The 19,807-nt window shown below is 38.5% G+C and overlaps 1 protein-coding gene across 3 annotated transcripts in view; it reads left to right on the forward strand.

Moving 5' to 3' along the window:
- The first annotated feature begins 968 nt into the window (after positions 1 to 968).
- LOC122734301 (synuclein alpha interacting protein) overlaps positions 969 to 19,807 on the forward strand; it is a 224,703-nt gene continuing 205,864 nt past the window's right edge. For all 3 annotated transcript variants that reach the window (XM_043975014.1, XM_043975015.1, XM_043975013.1), the window contains exon 1: positions 969 to 1,484. The gene's annotated coding sequence lies outside the window, so the exon portion shown is untranslated. The remainder of the gene's footprint in view (positions 1,485 to 19,807) is intronic.

Genomic DNA, 19,807 nt, shown 5'->3' on the forward strand with positions numbered 1-19,807 from the left:
GATGATATATCTAAGTTAAGTTATGTGAACTTCCTTATACTGTCTTGGCTAGAAATAATTTCTCAAAAATCATTTAAACCTTTCCAACAGGCAAAATAATGAGATGTTTGTGAGCCAATGTTAGTATAAATGCTTTCACTCTCAGCTTTAAGAAATAAAGGAGGAAGGATAGGAATTAGTCTCTCTACCAACCCTCCCCTTTCCCTTTGTGAAAGCAGCAGCATGCTGGCATTGATTATTATGGTAGACTTTTCAGGATTGTAATAGTTTGAGTATATTAAAAAGAGTCTCTAAACCGAAAGTCGACCTCCTAACCTCCTTCCCTCTTTTTCTCTCTTTAGCACGTGAGTTCAAGCTGTTCTTTCCCCAAAGAGAGAATTATGGTTAAACACTGAAGCTTCTATGTTTGTGAAGCCCCCGGGGATCTTTGGGGATGCCAAATGCCATGCCAATGATAATTATTATCTTAAGGTACTTTTCAAGCAATATGTTGCTCCGGGAATGATGCCTTCTCCACATTTCCTCTTTCTCCTTCCCACACTCTATGTACTTGGCATCGTTGAAGCCCTGAAACCCTTCAACAGAATTAAGAAATTAAATGAGCCTAATACAAAAGATTAATTTAATTAGGAAAGGAGAAGAGTAGCAAAAAAAGCAAGGAGGCGGAGAAGAGAAAGGGGAGAAAAAGAAGAGCCCCAAAGGGGCCGAACCATAGAGGGGAAGAAAAAGGGAAAACGATTAAGACAGGAGAGAGGAAAAAAAAAAAAAAGCAAGTGTATGGGCAGAGAAATGCTGGGGTGGGGGGGGGTTGAAAGCTTAAAAAGGTGGGGGGAAGCAGATTGCAGAAAAAGAGCCAAAAAGAATCAGGGGAACAAGAGCAGCATGAGAGGAAGAAAGAGAGGGGTGTGTTTGTGCTTGTCGGGAGGTGGAGTGGTACGGGGGATCTTTCAACACCATGGGGGAGGGTCGCTGTCAGTCAGAATGGAAACACAGCGCTTGCAGATCCGTGGAGGAGGAGGAGGAGGCAGAGGCGGCAAGAGCAACAGCGGCTAGGATAGCAGCAGCAGCAGCAACAGCAAATCCCTCCAGCTGCGTCCCCGCCCCTGCTCCCCTGTTCTTCCCGGCGCCTGGAGGTGGCTTTTGGCTGTGGCTGTCACGTGGCGGTCCCCCTTCTCTTTCGCCGTTGTCTTACTCCCATCTCGCTTTCACGATTCTCTCCAGCCCCCTCCTAAACCCAGAGCTTGGGAAAAAGAGAACGGCGTCCCGGCCGCATTGTGACGTAGGGAGGGAGGCAGCAGCGGCGGTTGCTGCTGCTGCTGCTGCTGCTGCTGCTGCTGCTGCTGCTGCTGCTGCTGTTGCGGTGGCTGTGTCTCGCCTGCCGGTGAGGGCCCTTTCCACGGGAGCCAGAGCGAGTAGCCGCTGGAGCCGCAACCGTCTTCAACATCATCGTCCCCACTCAGAAGGAGAGTTCTAGGGCACCTCGGGTGAGTTCAAGTTCCTCTGAACCCAGGTCCCAAAGCGGGAGGCAAAGGCCTTTGCTAGAGGCTCCTACAAGTTTGCATGTGTGCGACCCCCACCATACCAACCACTTCCCTCTGTCTCTCAATGTTTCCCTTTTGTGCCTCTCATCCTTTGCTTGCAAGGGAAGAAAAGGTAGCTTGGGGCAGTGGAACCAGTGCCAGAGTGGCTAGCAGCAGCTCTCTCTTGAAAGGGTTGAGGAGAAGATGTATCTATAGTAACAGTGGCCGCTGCCAAAGGGACTGTTTTAACCAAGGGGGAAAATGCACCAGCACAGGAATTTCAATCTCTGCCCGCGGATTTCAATTGATTGTTCTCTTTTCATTAGCTCGTTTTGTATTTAGGAGCACTAACACTACCTCTACTATTACTGAGGACGATGTTCCTCGGGACTGTTTAAGGTATACAATTAAGAGGTCTGACAAAATTAGGGGGGAGGGAAGAAAGGAGGGAGGAGAAAGGGAGGAGAGAGAGAGAGAGAGAGAGAGAGAGAGAGAGAGAGAGAGAGAGAGAGAGAGAGAGAGAGAGAGAGAGAGAGAGAGAGAGAGAGAGAGAGAAAATCAGAATCTTTTTAGTCTTGAAACAACCTGGGTACCACACTATATACCCTTTCTACCCCAATCCAGCCCGACTTTGACATCTTCATAACTCATTCTTCTGGGGGCTTGTTTGTGTTAGCTTGCTCAAATGTTTTGTACTTCGCAAATGTTTTGTCCTGGTGAATTTCACGTGCAGGTGTTAAGTGGAGTAAAATTGTAGTTCGGCTATTGTCAAATGCCAGGTTTTGTTTGCTTAATTTTGTTTTTTAAGAAAAGAAAAAAGGGGGGAAATACTGAGACATTACTGGCAGCCATACAGTTTCCACAGGAAATACTAGCATTCTTTGCTGAACTCACTTGCAAGGAAGAAAGCCTTTAGGAAAAGAGCAACAGCATTGTGACTACTTTTCAGGAGATCATTAGTGAGTATATACCCACTCATACACATCACCCCCTTCCCAACACACACACAATGTTGTTTGCCTTGAGAAAGTTGAGGAAGGAAGGAAGCATTACTGTTAGTGTAATTTTTCTCCTGCTTGAAGTAAAGCCCTGAACTTCTCCCAGCTTATTATGACTGACAGGTAACCCTCTAAGGAAGGAAAAAATTGTTACAGGACTGTCTAATCACACTCCATATGAAGTGGAACCCAGTCCACCGTGCTGTGTTCTAAATGAACTTGGTGCAATATCAGGGAGTGTTATTAGAACTACATATATACAAATTATATTAATTCTCCAAGTGTCACTTTGAATACCCAAGAAGTTTCTCTGTTAAATATGTAACCAGGTAGAATCTATTTTTCTTATTATGAAGTAGACTTCTCTCTTGAGACTAAATAGAAACCCACATTTCATGTATGTACTGGAATTTCAAAAGCCACAACAAGCTAAGAAAGCTGCCTCTGTGTGTGTGTGTGTGTGTGTGTATTTTGGAGAAAAGATAGTCTGCTCTATCTTTGATTAATTGTAAATGAAATGCAATATTATTTTAGTTCTACCAAGTCCCTGCACAGTGTCCTTAAAGCTTGCTGGAAAAGGTTTTATGTTACATTGTAATAACAATTACAGCATTCCCTAGCAAGACAATATTGATTGAGGATTTACATATACAAGAAAGTATGCATCATGCACTGGAAAGAAAAGGTCTGATTTTCCTTAAGTTGTTAGGGATGTAAAACATGTAGAAGGGAAACATTTATTCTTTGCAGTTTTTTTTTTAAAGGAAGCAAGAGAAATATAAACATGGACTTTAAATGACTTAATGTCATGGTGTTAAAAGGGATAAATATCAGGATTATAGTTTGGAATTAAAGTTGTTGTGTTACTTTGATGTTCTGTGCATAGGGAAGTAGTTAGAGCAAACAAATTTCTTTCATTATGAAGCAGCCTTACTAATTTCAGGCAATGGTTCAAATGTAATTATACACTGACAAAGCACAAACTATATGGCAAGAAACTTTTTGTTCACTGTTATTTTGAAAGGAGCTGTAGCATGTTTTACTGATGTTTAAAGGGAAGTAACTCACACAAACATCTAATATAAACAAATGAACTTTGATATTATCAGAAAGAGCCTGAAGCAGTTTTGCTTGCCAGATTTAAGACATTTCTTTGTCAAGGGAGGAAATCTCACAGAGAGCAGGTGCATCATTATAAGAAACACAAGGGAATTTCTCTTTTAAATGCAAAATCTTATTGAACATCAACAAGAGAATAAATGACATTAGTAAAATAGAGAGTGTGTATTTGGTAGTCTGTCAATCTGTAGTTGTAAAAAAAATTAGAAAAATACACCCTGGGATAAAAATAGGTAGAAATTCAGACAGATGCGTGCTTAGAACCTTTCTAAAATATATGCTTGCTAGTTTTTTATACTCTCTGACTAATTTGCAATTAATAGGAAGTAACTTATAGTTGATAAATAAATTGATTACTAAGATAATACATCTGATTGACAAATTTTATTTTGCTTAATTCATGTCTTTTATTTAACATCAATTTTTTTCAGTTTTTTAAAGCAATTATTGAAAAAAATATTGAAATATTGGGAGAAACTCAATATTATGTTGACCTTTTCTCATATTGCTGAGAACTATTTATTTCAATATCTTTTTATTGAATTTCAACTCTATCCTAGGTGGATGAGGAATCCAAAGGAGTATAATAAGCAGTCCCTGGTCTCAAGGGATTTAAAATCCAGTAGAAGAAACAATATATACATATGTAAAAAATTCAAAAAACAATTTAAAAACCCAAAAAATAATGCAGACAAGAAGTGCTAAAAGCACTTGAAGGAGGAACAGATTGATCATTATTAAATGGAAAGATTAGGAACAATTTCAACGTTTGGATGGAGCTTCAGCTGAGCTTTAATAAAAATCCCTCCTTTGGAAAGAGAAAAGAGGCTATTCCAAGGGAAAACAATGGGACCATCCCCAAACAGAATACAAATAAATATACACAATAATATATGTATAAACCCGTATAAGTACACACACATATATTTATGTGTATATATATGCATGTCTACCTATTTATCTCTATATCTCTATATTTGATTTCCCTCCTACTCTTCATGATAGTCCCCCCCACACACACACACCTTGGGGAAATTGATTAAGGGGCATTGCCTTTGATTTCATTTTTCCTGTCTGGAAAAAGTGTTCGTGGCATGTTAATGACACAGTCTCACATCATGTATATATAAGCATGCCATATTATGTCTTGATTTGAGTTCTCTGATTTGAAATCTAGCACTCCTACTGTTAGGTGGCTCTTCCCAGTCATTAGATTTCATCATTTCTATATTTTAGTTACAGGAATAGTTTAGAAAGCTAAATTCCATTCTCTGATACCGTCATCTTAGTAAGCTGTAACTTTCTATGTCCTTTCTCTTCTTTTTTTTTTCTCCTTGCAGGGCAATGAGGGTTCAGTGACTTGCCCAAGGTCACATAGCTAGTAAGTGTCAAATGTCTGAGGCCGAATTTGAACTCAGGTCCTCCTGAATCCAGGACCAGTGCTTTATCTACTGCGCCACCTAACTGCCCCTCCTCCTTTCTCTTCTAAAGTCTCCACCTTCAATTAGTAGTAATATATCCTCAAGTTCTTCATCTTTTTTGCCTAGAACCTCATAATTCCTAGGAATTCCTTCTAGGTTTATTTTTTCTGATGTGAGAATAGAGCACTACCAACCTGTTGAGAAAGATATTGCAGGGGAGCTCTTCCATGAGGAGAAAGCATGTGACTTGGAAACCATGTGACTAGCATCCAGAAGTTACCGCCTATTAGTTGTATCAATCAAAGTTACCAGCCAGTTAGCTTGGAGTTGTGTATGTGTGGACAGCCCTCTTTCCTGTTTCACGGGAGATTCTGGGAGAAGCTGCTGAGGGGAGGTCCCTTTCAGTTCCTGACTTGGGCTTTGGTGGGTGAGATGCAGGGTCTCTTGGAGATAATTAGATGAAGTTTGATTTTTACCTCTCTCTCTCTCCTCAGTAACTTCTGGTGCACTTTAATAAATACTTAAAAGTCTAAACTCTTGCTAAAGCTTCTAATTTAAGGTGGCCACTCATTAGATTTTAGACATGATAGCTAGAATTTTAGGCCCTTACATTGGTGATATTATTTATCCCTATATAAATCATCAACAAGATATGTTAAACATTAGATTTTGCAAATTTGAGAAAGGTTTTTATCATATCTGGACATATGCCTATAGAAAACAGTACATATACAGTCACTTCAGTATCCAGTTACCTCTACATCCCTCATTCAGGGAGTTACTGACCACCAGGATACACTTTTTTCCCCTGTAGCAAGTAACATATGTCTTTACTACTGGGCATTATCTGTTAATCCTTTTTTTGTAAAGTAGGGAAAACTACTTCCTCTTTGGACAACCCCCTAGGTTGTTTCCATTTTTACTGAGAAGAGCTTTATTAAATATCTATATATCTATATGCACATATCTATCTCTATAGCTATCTCTTTTTTTGTGGGACAATGAGGGTTAAGTGACTTCCCCAGGGTCACACAGCTAGTAAGTGTCAAGTGCCTGAGGCTGGATTTAAACTCAGGTCCTCTTGAATCCAGGACCAGTGCTTTATTCACTGTGCCACCTAGGTTTCCAAAAGGCACTATAGTTATCTTTATCATCCCTATCTCTCTTTTACTCTCATCTATCTCTCTATATCTTACTCAGTCATTCACCAACTCAACTCACTCATTTAATTTATCATCTCTCTCCATCCATCCATCCATCCATCCACCCACCCACCCTCCCACCTACCTACCTACCTACCTACCTACCTACCTACCTACCTACCTACCTACTAATGCTCAGTATTTCAGCAACCTTCTTCTTTCCCTGTATCAAATCCTTCTACTTTCCCAGACTTTAGACTAGGGATTCTTACCCTTTTTGTGTCATGCTTCCCTTTGACAGTCTGGTGAAGCCTATGGACACCTTCTAAGAGTAATATTTTAAATAAAATACATAAGATTACAAAGGAAACCAATTTTAGTGAAATAAAGTACATTTTTCCTACAGTCACATTCATGAGTGGCTCATAAATCCCTGCTCTAGACAATGACTTGGATGTTCTTCTGCTGCTTGCTCATAGTCATTTTCTTCTTTGATTTCCATTTGGAGCATTGTTTCCATCTTCTCAAGATTTTTAATGTCAGTTGAATCTAATTTTCTCAGATGAATAATAAAAAGGGGCCCTCCTATGAAAGTGATTGCTCAAAAGCCTGGTTCCTTGAACTACCTAGGAATTTTTAGGATATTAGATACAAAATTCAAAGGGCCACATAAAACCAAGGATTTCATGTTGAGTGGTTATGAGAAGCAGAGGAGCTGGAATTGTGTTATATCTGTCTTCATTCTTGAAGCAATTAACAATTATGTATGATAGATGTAAAAATAAACTCTAGGTTTTTAAAGTGCTACTCATTTTAGATATTTTTTCATCTTAATCTCAGATTTCAGTTATGGAAAGCTAAAATGTTAGACCAGTAGACACTGAAGCAAAACTGAGGTATTCCTTTGATAATTTTTGAGCTCATGGTATGTATGTACGTAAGTGTCTATGAATGTTTGTATGCATATATGCATAGATACACATGTATGTATATACACATATGCACATACGTACACACACATAAATAAACCATGCTACTACAACTATTTGGAAAAAGGTGAAAAGTAACACTGACACCAAGGTATGTCTCTAGACCAATATAACTGTTATAGAGTCCAGACAAGGAGTTGCCTTTTCTTAAATAAAAAAAATAGGTAAGGTTTTGGGGAAGGAAGAGTACCTAGGAAGATTTAATGGTAAATTGGGGCCATGTCTGGAAGAGTTTAGGTCTGAATTACAGAGAGAGTTGGCATACTGGGTGGAATAGAAATGGAGGATTATGAATAAGATTGCTCTTTCTGGCTTTGTTCTTTGGTCTATAGACAACTCCTACTTAGAAAAGACAATTTTGACTTTATCAGTGGCAAAGGATAGGAGGGATGTCCTTGCTCATCATTTTTCTCAGGAGGTCTGGAGAAAGCAAAAGACATTTCTTTAATCCAACCAAAGGACAAAATTATACAACTCCATAAATTGATCTGAGTTGTCTTAAAAATCATACTCATTACTTCTTTTCCACTGTTTCCAAATAATGGGATCTCTCTCGGTGCATCTGAGATTTTTACTACTTTTCACTATCTACAAGCTTCTTAAAGAGGGAATAAATCAATATGAAGAACTAGCAATCAGTGATTTGGATTCCCTGTGTATAAAATGGGGATGAGTTACATTCTTTGAATGTTAAGTGATAGCCTATTGGGTGGGCTGAATGAGTTTATACAATTTCCCAATAGGAATAACAAGACCATTGCCAATGAAGCTGTACCAAGCAGAGTGAACTTGAAGCCAACTTTCCATACCCACAGGGTCCATACTTTCAGGCCCCAATTCCCACTCATTGTCCCGAAATCTGGGCCATCATATAGTGCTTAAATATGGTCATTCTAAGCACTACACTCACCAGAGACCAGAGGGGTCTCTCTTTCTCTCACGTCATCCCACATTCTTTGGCTATCTAGGGTGTATACAACAGACAACCAACCACCACTGGGATTCTGGGACCTGAGTGTGTACCTCATTCCTGAGGGTAAGCTAGATGCTTTGGAGACATTGACTCAGCTAGCATTCAGCAACAAAGATGACCACAGTTTGGTGAAGGGCTTATTCTACTTGAGTTCTCTGGCTTCTTTGCAGCTTCTTAACTTTCCAAATTTAAATAAAAACAGGAAAACAAAACAAAAACTCCTTATGCTTTTCTAGTAGTCATTCTCTCCCCAGGATGCTCTGAGGGCTTCAAAGGTTATGAAAGTGAATTAATATATTCAGAAAGACAGTGGAAGGAAGAAGGACTAGCATCATTTCTCCCATGTTGAAGAGGGGGAAGGTGAGCTATGGTTACTGTGGATGCAGATAACAACTTGGTCTTTTATATCCCCCAAATCTACTTTTTGCTCTAGACCACAAATATTCATATTGTGAGCTGTGTTGGAATCTTTATGATACAATTTGGCTCTGCTATGATTGAGGCAGTGTGCTACAGTGGAAAGAATGTTGGAACCAGGGTTTGAATCCTGGCCTTCCCTGGGTGACCCTGGACAATTCACTTAACTTCTGTAGTCCTCAGCTTCTCAAAATGTAACACCAAGGGTTTAGACTAGTTGACCTCTCTAGTCCCTTCCAGTTCTGAAACCATGATTCTTATGAATCTTCAGGGTGTGTACAGATTAATGTTAGAAACATCATAGCTTCTCTACCTCACTCTGATATTCCGTGGCCCATTATCTGTCTCATATCATCCCTTACCAACACCCTGCTCTGTATAAACTATTTCTCCAGTGCTTTTTTTGTCTTATGCGCTAGAGAGGTTGTTTATTACCTTTGGGTGAATTTATGGTCTGTTGTCTAAATTCCATTCATTAGTCATCATTTCACTGTTTCTGTTTCAGAAATAAAAACGTATTTCAGCCTTACCTTACTGGCCAAACAGGTGGTCCAAGCTCCTTATAGCTACAGGGTTTTGCACTCTTAGCTTCTAAAGTGTAGCAGAACAAACTTGGATGAGACTTGATGGAAAGAACATGAGCAGTACTAAAAGTTTTCATGTGCTTCCTCTATAACAAAGTTTCTTAAACTGTGGGTCGAGATCCCTTATGGGGTTGTGTAACTGAATGTAGGGGTCATGAAAAATTTGGCACCAGTAAAAGGTTTAAATTTTATTTTAAATACCTACACTGGGATCATGTAAAAGATTCTGGAACGAAAAGAGATCACTAGTATAAAAAGTTTAAGAAGCCCTGCTCTGTAAGATTTGGTTCTATCTTCTAGTGTCAAACATTAAAATATGAGGTGGGATCATGGACAGTCAAGCAATAGTACGTACAGTTGTACTGTAATAGTCTTTTTCTAAAATAAGCCATCAAAAACCAGAAATAAACACAACCCTCCTCCCCCCCAAAAAAACCTCCTCAACCAACCAAGATACATGAAATGTTGGGGTTTTTTTTGTTTGTTTGTTTGTCTTGTTTTGGTTTGGTTTGGTTTTGGTGAGGCATTATTTATTTATTTAATTAATGAAAAAAAATTGTTTTTTGTGGAGGTGGAGGCAATTGGAGTTAAGTGACTTGCCCAGGGTCACACAGCTAGTAAGTGTTAAGTGTCTGAAGCCGGATTTGAATTCAGGTCCTCCTGACTCCAGGGCCAGTGCTCTATCTACTGCGCCACCTAGCTGCCCCTACATGAAATGTTTAAGGAAAGAAATCATACTAGTGAACAGCTGTTAGTTAGAATTGTGATGGAATCCTTTTCTCCATATTTCCAGTGGTTGTAGTAACCTCCATGATAGATGTTATATGTGTGTGTGTATATTCACATATGTTGTGGGTGCACATACACACACTACATGTATATAAATGTATATATTGTATTTGAGTTTTCTGAACTCTTGTAACCATGGAGGGGAGGTGGGGAGGTGTTTGGTTGTATGCTGTGCTACACATTTTAAATTTGCCACTGAAAAGATATCCACTTTCATTCAAAAGACTTCTACTCTCATGAAACAATAAAATATGATGAAACTGTGCTTAATGCAAACCCTTTCAGAGGCAGCTGTGGTTTACAAAATCTGATCATTGTATTGGGAGTTAGAATTGGGATCTAACCTCAGCTTTATCATTGGGTAATAATTTACCATAGACAAATAATTTACTCTTTTGTGGGGTTTGTGTCTTTCTTTGTCATGGGGGCACATTTCTTTGCTATCAACAGTATTACTATTCGAATTAGAGGATCACAGGATTTAGAGTCAAAAGGCTTAAGAAGAGCATTGATTTGGAGACCATCTAGGCCAATTCCCTCATTTTATAGATAAAGATACTGAAGCAAAAAGAGGTTAAGTGACTTCCCTAAGGTCTCACAGGTAGTAGCAGCAGACTCAGGATTTGAACCCAGGTCTTCGTGACTCCAAATGCAGCATTCTTTCCATTATATCGTTATTCCTAAATTTAGTCTAATTCCTTCATTTTGGAGATGAATTGATCTATTCAAAAATCACACAAAGAATTAAATGTTAGAGCTGGAAATTGGACATGGATATGGAAGAATGAATGAAATTTGTAAAGTTCTTTGCCCTCAAAAAAAGCAGTTCCTAAAATCATAGCATCCTGGATTTGGAAGGGACATCAGAGGTTATCTAGACCAATCCACAGCTCAATGTGTGGGATTCTGCAACATCTTTAATAAGTAGTTAATTAGCTTCCGCTTTAGCACTTTGTTAAAGAAATCTTTTTCCAATAAAACATCCCATTTCACTGTTAATAACATTTTCATGTGAAAAAATAATTGACTTCTGGATGAAACTGTGAAGTCCTTGAAATAAAATCAGTATAGTCCAATATATCAATCAATCAATATTCATTGATGGTATGTTATTTTAGTTTTTCTATATACTTAGAAGTATAAATCAGCTACACGATAGTGATGATGCCATACTTTAAAATAATGTATTATGGGGGGCAGCTAGGTGGTGCAGTAGATAGAGCACCAGTCCTGGATTCAGGAGGACCTGAGTTCAAATCCGGCCTCAGACACTTCACACTTAACTAGCTGTGTGACCCTGGGCAAGTCACGTGTCCCCAATTGCCTCCACCCCCACAAAAAATTAAATAAATAAAATAAATAACGCATCATGGTTTCAAAAGCCAGTTTACATACAGTTTCACACTTTGTTCACACAACTACCCTTTCAAATAGACAGAATAGGAATTATTATCAGAGGGGTTAATGACTTATCCAAGATCATGTGGGTATTAAGTGACGAAGCTGAGATGGGTTTTTTGATTCCTCGTCCCCTTCTCTGTCTACACTGCCCAACTATATCTAAAGCACGTTCATACAAGTCATGGAATTTTATAATAAATAATAACTCACATGGTGATAGATTACAAAGCCCTTTCCTTACAATGATCTTGTGGGAGTGGGAGAGTAAATAGCATAAACCCTATTTTACAGAAGAGGAAACTGAAGCTCATCTAATGAAGTGACTTGCTCATAATCACATAGTTATTATCTGTATTTTATCATGATCTCTCCAGTCGTTCAATGCATCCATTATCTCCTTGATATGGGTTCTTTCAGAACTGGAGATCACAACTTCTACATATGTTCTCACCCTTTGTGATCCTTTTCCTTGTCTGTCTATGAGTCCTCAAAGAAGATTCCACTTGATATGTCAGAAACTTTCTTCTGGGTCTTTTGTTCCAGTGTCTACTTGTTGAAATTTGTTTTCTCTATGTTATTAGTCCACATCGATTTTTATTTGAACATTTTCTGGATGAAATATTTTATGCTGTTTTACCAATTCAATTAATTTCAACCAGGAAGGAAGGGAAAGATGGAGGGAGGAAGAGATGGAAGGAAAGAAGAAAGGAAGGGAGTAAAGAAGGAAAGAAACATTGATTAAGAGCTACTATGTTTCAAGTACTGTGCTAAGTGCTTTACAAATATTATCTCATTTAATCCTCACAACCACTCTGGGATTTAAGTGCTTTTATTACCTGTATTTTATAGTAGAGGAAATTAAGTGGTTAAGTGTCTTGCCTACCCAGCTAGTTAATGTATGAGGCCAAATTAGAATTTAAGTATTCCTAACTCTGCAGGACTAGAATTCTATCCACTGTGTCACCCAGCTACCTTTATAGTATATAGATAGCTAGCCTTAGTTTTAGAAGTGTTAGTTTCAGTTCCTGGTTTTGATACTTGCTCTTTGACCTTGGGCAAGTCACTTAAGTCCTTAGTGCGCTCAGACAAATCTCCAAGTTGCTTAGGGATAGTTAGGTGGTATAGTGTAAAAACTGGGCTAGAGCAAAGACTCATCTTCCTGAATTCAAATATGGCATCTGACCCTTACTAGCTGTGTGACCGTAGGTAACTCACTTAACCCTGCTTACTTCAGTTTCCTCATGTGTAAAAGGAGATGGAGAAGGAAATGACAAACTACTCTAGTATCTTTGCCAAAAAACAAAACAAAACAAAACAAAAAAACAACCCAAAAAAATGGGGTCACAAAGAGTTGTACACAATTGAAAAGGACTCAACAACTATTTTAGTCAGCTAGGTGGTTCAGTGGATGATAAGGGGCTGGGAAGGAAGAACTGAGTTCAAATTTGGTATCAGACACTTATTAGCTATGTGATCCCGGGCAAGTCATTTAACCTTGCTTGCCTCAGTTTCCTCATCTGTAAAATGATGTGGAGAAGGAAATAGTAAACCACTCCAGTGTCTTTGCCAAAAAAAACCAAAAACAACAAAACACAAGCCCATATTGGGTTACAAAGAATGGAATATGACTGAAACAACTGAACAATAAAAAGTTATTGGGCAGTTTACACAATTCCATTGGTAAAAGGATTCCCTTACTTGGAGTTTTCTACAGTCAATGAAATCACTGGTTTGGCTCCTCATTCACTCCCCTAAAAATGTTTAAGGCACAGGGGATGGAAAGACAAAGTGAAAAACACTTCTTGCCCTCCCCTCAAGGAGTTTTTATTCTACATGCATCTTTCCCCATGAAAATTATTCATTGGGGCAGCTAGGTGGTACAGTGGATAAAGCACCGGCCCTAGAGGACCTGAATTCAAATCCGACCTCATACACTTAACAATTACTATCTGTGTGACCCTGGGCAAGTCATTTAACCCCTATTGCCTCACCAAAAAAAATTATTCATTGTCTCTAAGAAATAGCTGTAGATACACAAAATTTCGAGGTGGTTTACTGCAGTTTTATAAATAGCTACTTTGATTTGAGGCTTAAAAAAGAAAACTTGTGGCTCTCTAACTTTCCTGTAACTGTAATATTCTTCTTCAAACATTATGGCTTCATTGTGCTGTCGCTGCAGTTCTAAGTCAGAGTAACAAACCTATATAAAAACTGAAAGCTACTTTTGAATGGTTCAGGAAAGCCAGACTGAATTTGCCAAAGTGATGAAAGGTTTAACAGAATTTCCATAAATGTGGCCTCCAAACTGTGTTTTAACTATAGGATTCCAGTGAACCCAAAGACCTGGAAACTTAGAACACAAGGCCCGAGTGCAGAAAAGCAATATCAAGATTGAAATAAATGAGTCATTTTAATTTCCTCAGATATGCAGACACAAGCACACTTAGATGTTGAACATTGTAATTTAACATGGCTGTTGTGCACTAAAAACACAATTTAAAAGTCTAATGTTTAATTAAGTTGAGGACTCACAGATTAACATGGTTACAAATCTTGGGTATTGGATATAGTACAATGTTTGCTCTGGTTGCTAGGAAATAGGCAAGGTCCATTCTCAAGTTACTCGTTGACTTGGCCAGAATGTGGATGTGAACTCCCCTCAAATAACTGACTTGATCATTTCTTTCCTCTAGAGCACATTTCATAATGTATGTAAATACATTTTATAAGCAACAGAATTCCTACCTTTGTGGGCCAGTGGGGAACACAGGTTGCACCTAAGTAAATACAGGCAGAGGATTTTAATGAACCTTTACCTAAAAAATCTTGGGATGACATCAGTGTTATGAAGTCAGCATTTGGGTTTTTATTTTAATGTATTTTTCCATTCGATATAATCATCAAGAAAATAAGACTTTTCTTTAACATCTAATTATCATAAAGGCAATTGATGGTTTGGCATTCTACCCATTCAAGGGATGCTGTCAAAGTCGTTGGGATGGAAATTTGATTCGCATTGATGGCTTTCCAAAACTACTAAAAGTTCTACTTTTAGAAATCCCAGTTTGCTTTTCATTCTGTCTCCGCTCTTTTCCTCCCCTTTTGGCAAACTGTGTAGCACGACAAAGTATATAGCAGTCAAAAGAGAGAAAAGAAAAAGAAAAAGAAACTAATGCATGCAAACATGAAAGGGGTAGTGTGTCACTTAAAAACAAAAGGAATCACTGGTATGTTCTATTTCAGGCAGAAATCAGGCATGAAATAACAGGGTGCTGTGGTTCAAAAGTAGAACCCAGAAAGAAAAACAGAAGCAGTTTTACATTAAGTCTCTTTGAAAATCAATCTCTAAACTTTTCTAAACTGAAACTAGTGCCTGCTAATTTTGCTTTTATGAAATTTGCTCTATGTAATTTAATAGCATCTTGAAGTACCAGATAATCATTAATAATACCACAGAGGTGGTATTGCAAAGCAAACTTAATTTAAAGGAAAAAAAATCACCCATCCTGAAAGATGCTATTCATCTTTAGTAAGTAAGTGGAAATGGAGGAAAATGTTATTCTTAAGTGGCACAATTAGGGCATAGTACCACCTCTTCCTGAGCCTGGAACATAATTATATTCCTATCTTTTTGACCAGAACAATCTGGTCCTTATCTTTTCTAGACTATGATTTTAGCGCTGCTGGGTTAGGATTTGCCTGGCAAAGAGAAGGGCTACCTCTTCATGTGAGACAGGGGTTAAGGAGGAGATTATGAGGGAAGCTATCTAAATGGTGTGAGTTTAGGAGAGAGGAAGAGGGAACTCATGGCAAGTGGCCTCAATTTTTTCACTGACTATGAGGCAAAGCCCTCATTTGAGATAGTGATGGAAAGAATTGTGCCATGGGAGATTCAAAGAGAGATGACAAAGCCTCCTTGGAGAGTGGAATAATGCATTGATTAGGGAAGTGTAAAAAGGATTACCTTTTCACATTGAAGGTTCATTTGAGATTATGTAACATAAATTTGTAGTGGACCCAGTTAGCAGTTTCATGATTTTCTCTAGCTCTGTTCAGCATCTCAAAAGCAAATAAGGGGCAGCTAGGTGGCACAGTGGATAGAGCACCGGCCCCAGAGTAAGGAGAACCTGAGTTCAAATCTGGCCTCAGGCACTTGACACTTACTAGCTGTGTGACCCTGGGCAAGTTACTTAACCCTCATTGTTCTCCAAAAAAAACACCAAAATGACAATTTATCAAATAACTTCTTCATATAGGGAATTTTAGCATCAATATAAATAGTTATCATCTCTTCAAACACCAAGCATTCATACAGGATGTAGGTAGTATTGAGGTGCATCTCTTTAGAGTAATATGAACTTATTTGGATTCCAGGTTCAAAGACAAGCATCAATAAGAAGCCTAGAAAAAGAGAGGACCACATTGGGCCTGGGATTTCCATCTCTGAAGGTTGCTTCTGCAAGAAAGGGAAAAGAGAAGAGTGTGAAATAAACTTGGAAACATCCACCTTTCAAAAGTTTTGTACAAAGGGGGAAAGTTAAAAGACAAAGTCTCATCAACAGAGGCCAAGAAACCTGTAGTAATAGGCTTTAAGTTAGGTCTAGTAGTATTTGTAAGAAAGCTGTCCAAGGCAGAAAATCTACCAACTCTTGAAGCTGAAAAGGGCAGAGAAAACACGATGACACCCTAGAAGATGTATCTGGGCAAGAGATAGAGGCTCCCTACACTATTTCTCTTCTCACAAGGATAACCTATGCTATGTGTACCAAAAGCTATACTCTTCCCTGCCCATCTTCTAACCTATAACTTGAAGATCCCTAAAGGTCCCAGATACTTTGTGTCCAAAGGTTGTAATCTTTCCATTATCTTATATCACCATGAGGAGAAAGATAGGTAAGACATCCTTGTCCCTTTTGCTCCTATTTTACCTGCACTATGCCTTGGACTTAAAGATAGAAACTGGATCTGCAGTTTCATTGGAATACATCCTATAACTCTTACCAGAGTTGAAAAAACTTTTCAGGTGGTAGTCTACTAAGGAGCTGTTTTTCAACAAGAACCAACTACATCAACCACTTAGCTACCTAGTAGGTAGATGATTAACAATGCATTTTGTCTTATATGCTGTTATCTTTCCATGCTTCATACTTCATATCTCACTATATTGTAAATTTCATAAGAGCAGGGAAGAATTGTTTTATATTTACTTGCAACTCATGCAGCATTTTGTGCATTTTATGTGCTCAATAAATACTAACTGCATAACTCATCAGTTGCTTCTCAACTTTAAAAGAAATTAAAATGTTATTGATATCTTTTATTTTTATATTGCCTTGATTTTTAAATATTTAAGTCCCTTTAAGTAATGCCAGGGCTGTGTGTTTGCTACAAAGGAAGGAGAGTTGTAATGATTGCTTATTTCCACATGATTGATGAGCTAGTGCCTTTTTTTCTAGCTCTTGGCACAGGTCTATATATACAACTAGCAGCAGGGAGAAAAATACCCAAACTAGTAAATGGGGCCTGGAGCAAATACAACACATAATTCACTCAAGAGGGTTTGCTAGTGTCATGAACAATGAGAGATGAAGTCAGGCATATTTTTTAGGTGATGTAATAAAGATAGACAATATGTCACAGTAGATAGGCTTTGTAGTCAAAGAACCTGGGTTCAAATCCTTGCTTTGCTGCTTTATGTGTGACCTTGGGCAAGGGCATTTAGGTTCTTTGAAACTCATTTTGCTCATCTGTAAAATGAGGCAGTTAGACTGGGCTTCTGAGGTCTATTCTAATTCTGTTTATGTGATCATTGATCTTATGATCCCTTGAGAGATGGCTCTTACAATAAAGATTAAAAAAGAAAATGTCTCTTCATGGATAGAGCTGTCTTCAGAACCAGGAAGAGCTGGGTTCAAGTTCCATCTCTAATAAATACTGACTGTATTTCTAGGCAAGTCACTTAATTCCTCATTATTCTAAGGAAGTCTCTAAGACTATATACTGTAGAGAAGTTGCTGAATTGGTATGTTTTTCATCTGGGAGTCCCTTATATCAGTGAAATCAAAGGTTAAATCTCTATCCCTATCTCTATTTTTTTTTCTTTAGAGAATTTACTGTAGGAATGTGCTAGGAGAGAGTTCCCAAATTGTCCAGCGGCCTCCTTAATCTATTAGTTCCAACCCGACGTGTATTTTTTTTAAATTTTTTGCCCTTTCTTATTTTCCATCTGGAGTAAAATGCTGTGCTTTCCTGGGACAATGGGAGGAAGTACTGTCATATTCTGAATTACCACTCCTGTTCTCCTTGCTTAAATTTGGATTACCATAATATAAATGCCAATAACATAAGATTAAAATGAAGTCCTAGTCAATGAAGTTTGAAAGGAACCAAGCCAAATTTGATCTCATATAGTGGAAATATTTATGGCCAGTTTTCCTTTTACCTAGGAGTTGTGGTGTGGCACTAAGCCATGAAGGAGAGGCCTTGTGTTCTTCAAGGGGGAGAAAAATGTAGCATTTGCCTTTTAGGGGCATAGTGGAGAGAAGCACTGATTTGAGAGGTAAAAGGCCTCCTCATCACCAGTGGATGGTGTGTAGTAAGACATCCCATATGTGGATCACTCAACATGCACTGGGCTCCCTGGTACAGACCTGGTCCCTGTGAACAACCTCCCTATAATATTTAATTTTTTTCTGTCACTTTGGGAGGATGCCTTACTGTTGTTGTTTTTTGTTTGTGTGTGTGTGTGTGTGTGTGTGTTTGTTTTGTTTTGTTTTGTTTTTAGCAAGGCAATTGGGGTTAAGTGACTTGCCTAGGGTCACACAGCTAGTAAGTGTTAAGTATCTGAGGCCGGATTTGAACTCAGGTCCTCCTGACTCCAGAGCCGGTGCTTTATCCACTGTGACACCTAGCTGCCCCAGGATGCCTTACTGTTTATTATTTAACTGTTCAATTTTTTAAAAGAACAATCTTATGGACATATTTCATTTTTATAACATAGTCATTTTTAGATATATTCTCACTGCCTCCCTGTACTTCTGGATTGAACCTTCCCTTGCAGCCATGAAAAACAGTTAAGCAAAAATCAGAGATACAGTGACAACATCTTACCACGTCTACATCTTTCTGTTCTCCAAGTCCCTCTCCCCTTCCCCTCCCCACTTTATTTATTTTTATTTATTTATTTATTTATTTTAGTGAGGCAATTGGGGTTAAGTGACTTGCCCAGGGTCACACAAGTATTAAGTGTTAAGTGTCTGAGGCCGGATTTGAACTCAGGTACTCCTGACTCCAGGGCCGGTGCTCTATCCACTGCACCACCTAGCTGCCCCCACCAGGCTCATTGCTGGTTTTTCAGTTACTCAGAGGTCAGCTTCTTTAGTGATTTCATTTCCAATCTCATTTTGATGTTATTCTTCAGATTCTGCTTTTTTTTGTTATGTATAAGTTCATACAGGTCTTCCCATGTTTCTCTAAATTCATCATTACTCATAAATAAATCACTAATTAATCATAAATTAATCATTTTGTCAGCCAGCATTTAATACATCACCCACTCTTCACCAGGCATTGGGTTATGTTCTGGGAATAAAGGGCAGTGAAGGAGGAAAATAACATGAGTACATCAAAATGTACATAAATTATAAACAAAATAAATACAATAGAATTTTGGGAAGAAAAAATTTGGAGGCTGGGGGAGGGGGAATGAGGGTTAAGGAAGTCTTCATGTAGAAGGTGGCATTTGAACCAAACCTTAAAGCAAATTAAGCTTAAGAAGTGGCAGTGAGAAGGGAATGTATGTTAGGCATGGGGGACAGCCAGAAAAAGTACATGGATGTGAGGCAGAACAACAGTACCAGTTTTGCATGACAAGAGACTTTATGAAGGAGAATAATGTCTAATAAGGCTATAAATGTAGGCTGAGTCTATGATGTGAAAAACTCTATGTCAAAGAAGAATTGATGTTTGATCCATGAGGTCCAGGGAATCTCTGGAGTTTATTGAGTAGGGTGGGGTGTGGAGAGGGAGTGTATGGCATGGCTGCTTTGTGGATAATATTGGAAAGAGGGAAAGACTTGAGCCAAAGGACTCAATTCTGAGGCAATTGCAGGAGTCCATGTGAGATGTTATGATGACTTAAACTAGGATTATAGCTGTGGGTGGAGAGATGAAGAAAAGATTCAGGATATGTCACGGAGGCAGAAATGAAAAGATTTGCAACTTATTGAATATGGGGAAGGAGACAGGGTAAGAATGAGGACCTGGTGGTGTCTTGGACTGAAATAAGAAAGTTTAGATGGTGGATTTGGGAGTTAATTTGAGATGTCAATGGAACATTTCACTTAAAATGTCCAGTAGGCAATTGGTGATACAAGACTTGTATATGGAATATCTAGCACAAAATGTTGCAGTGCTATCGAACAATAATATTCCATCACATTTTATGTTAAAGTT

Source organism: Dromiciops gliroides, chromosome 1 (genome assembly GCF_019393635.1).
Source record: "Dromiciops gliroides isolate mDroGli1 chromosome 1, mDroGli1.pri, whole genome shotgun sequence".
NCBI lineage: Eukaryota > Metazoa > Chordata > Mammalia > Microbiotheria > Microbiotheriidae > Dromiciops > Dromiciops gliroides.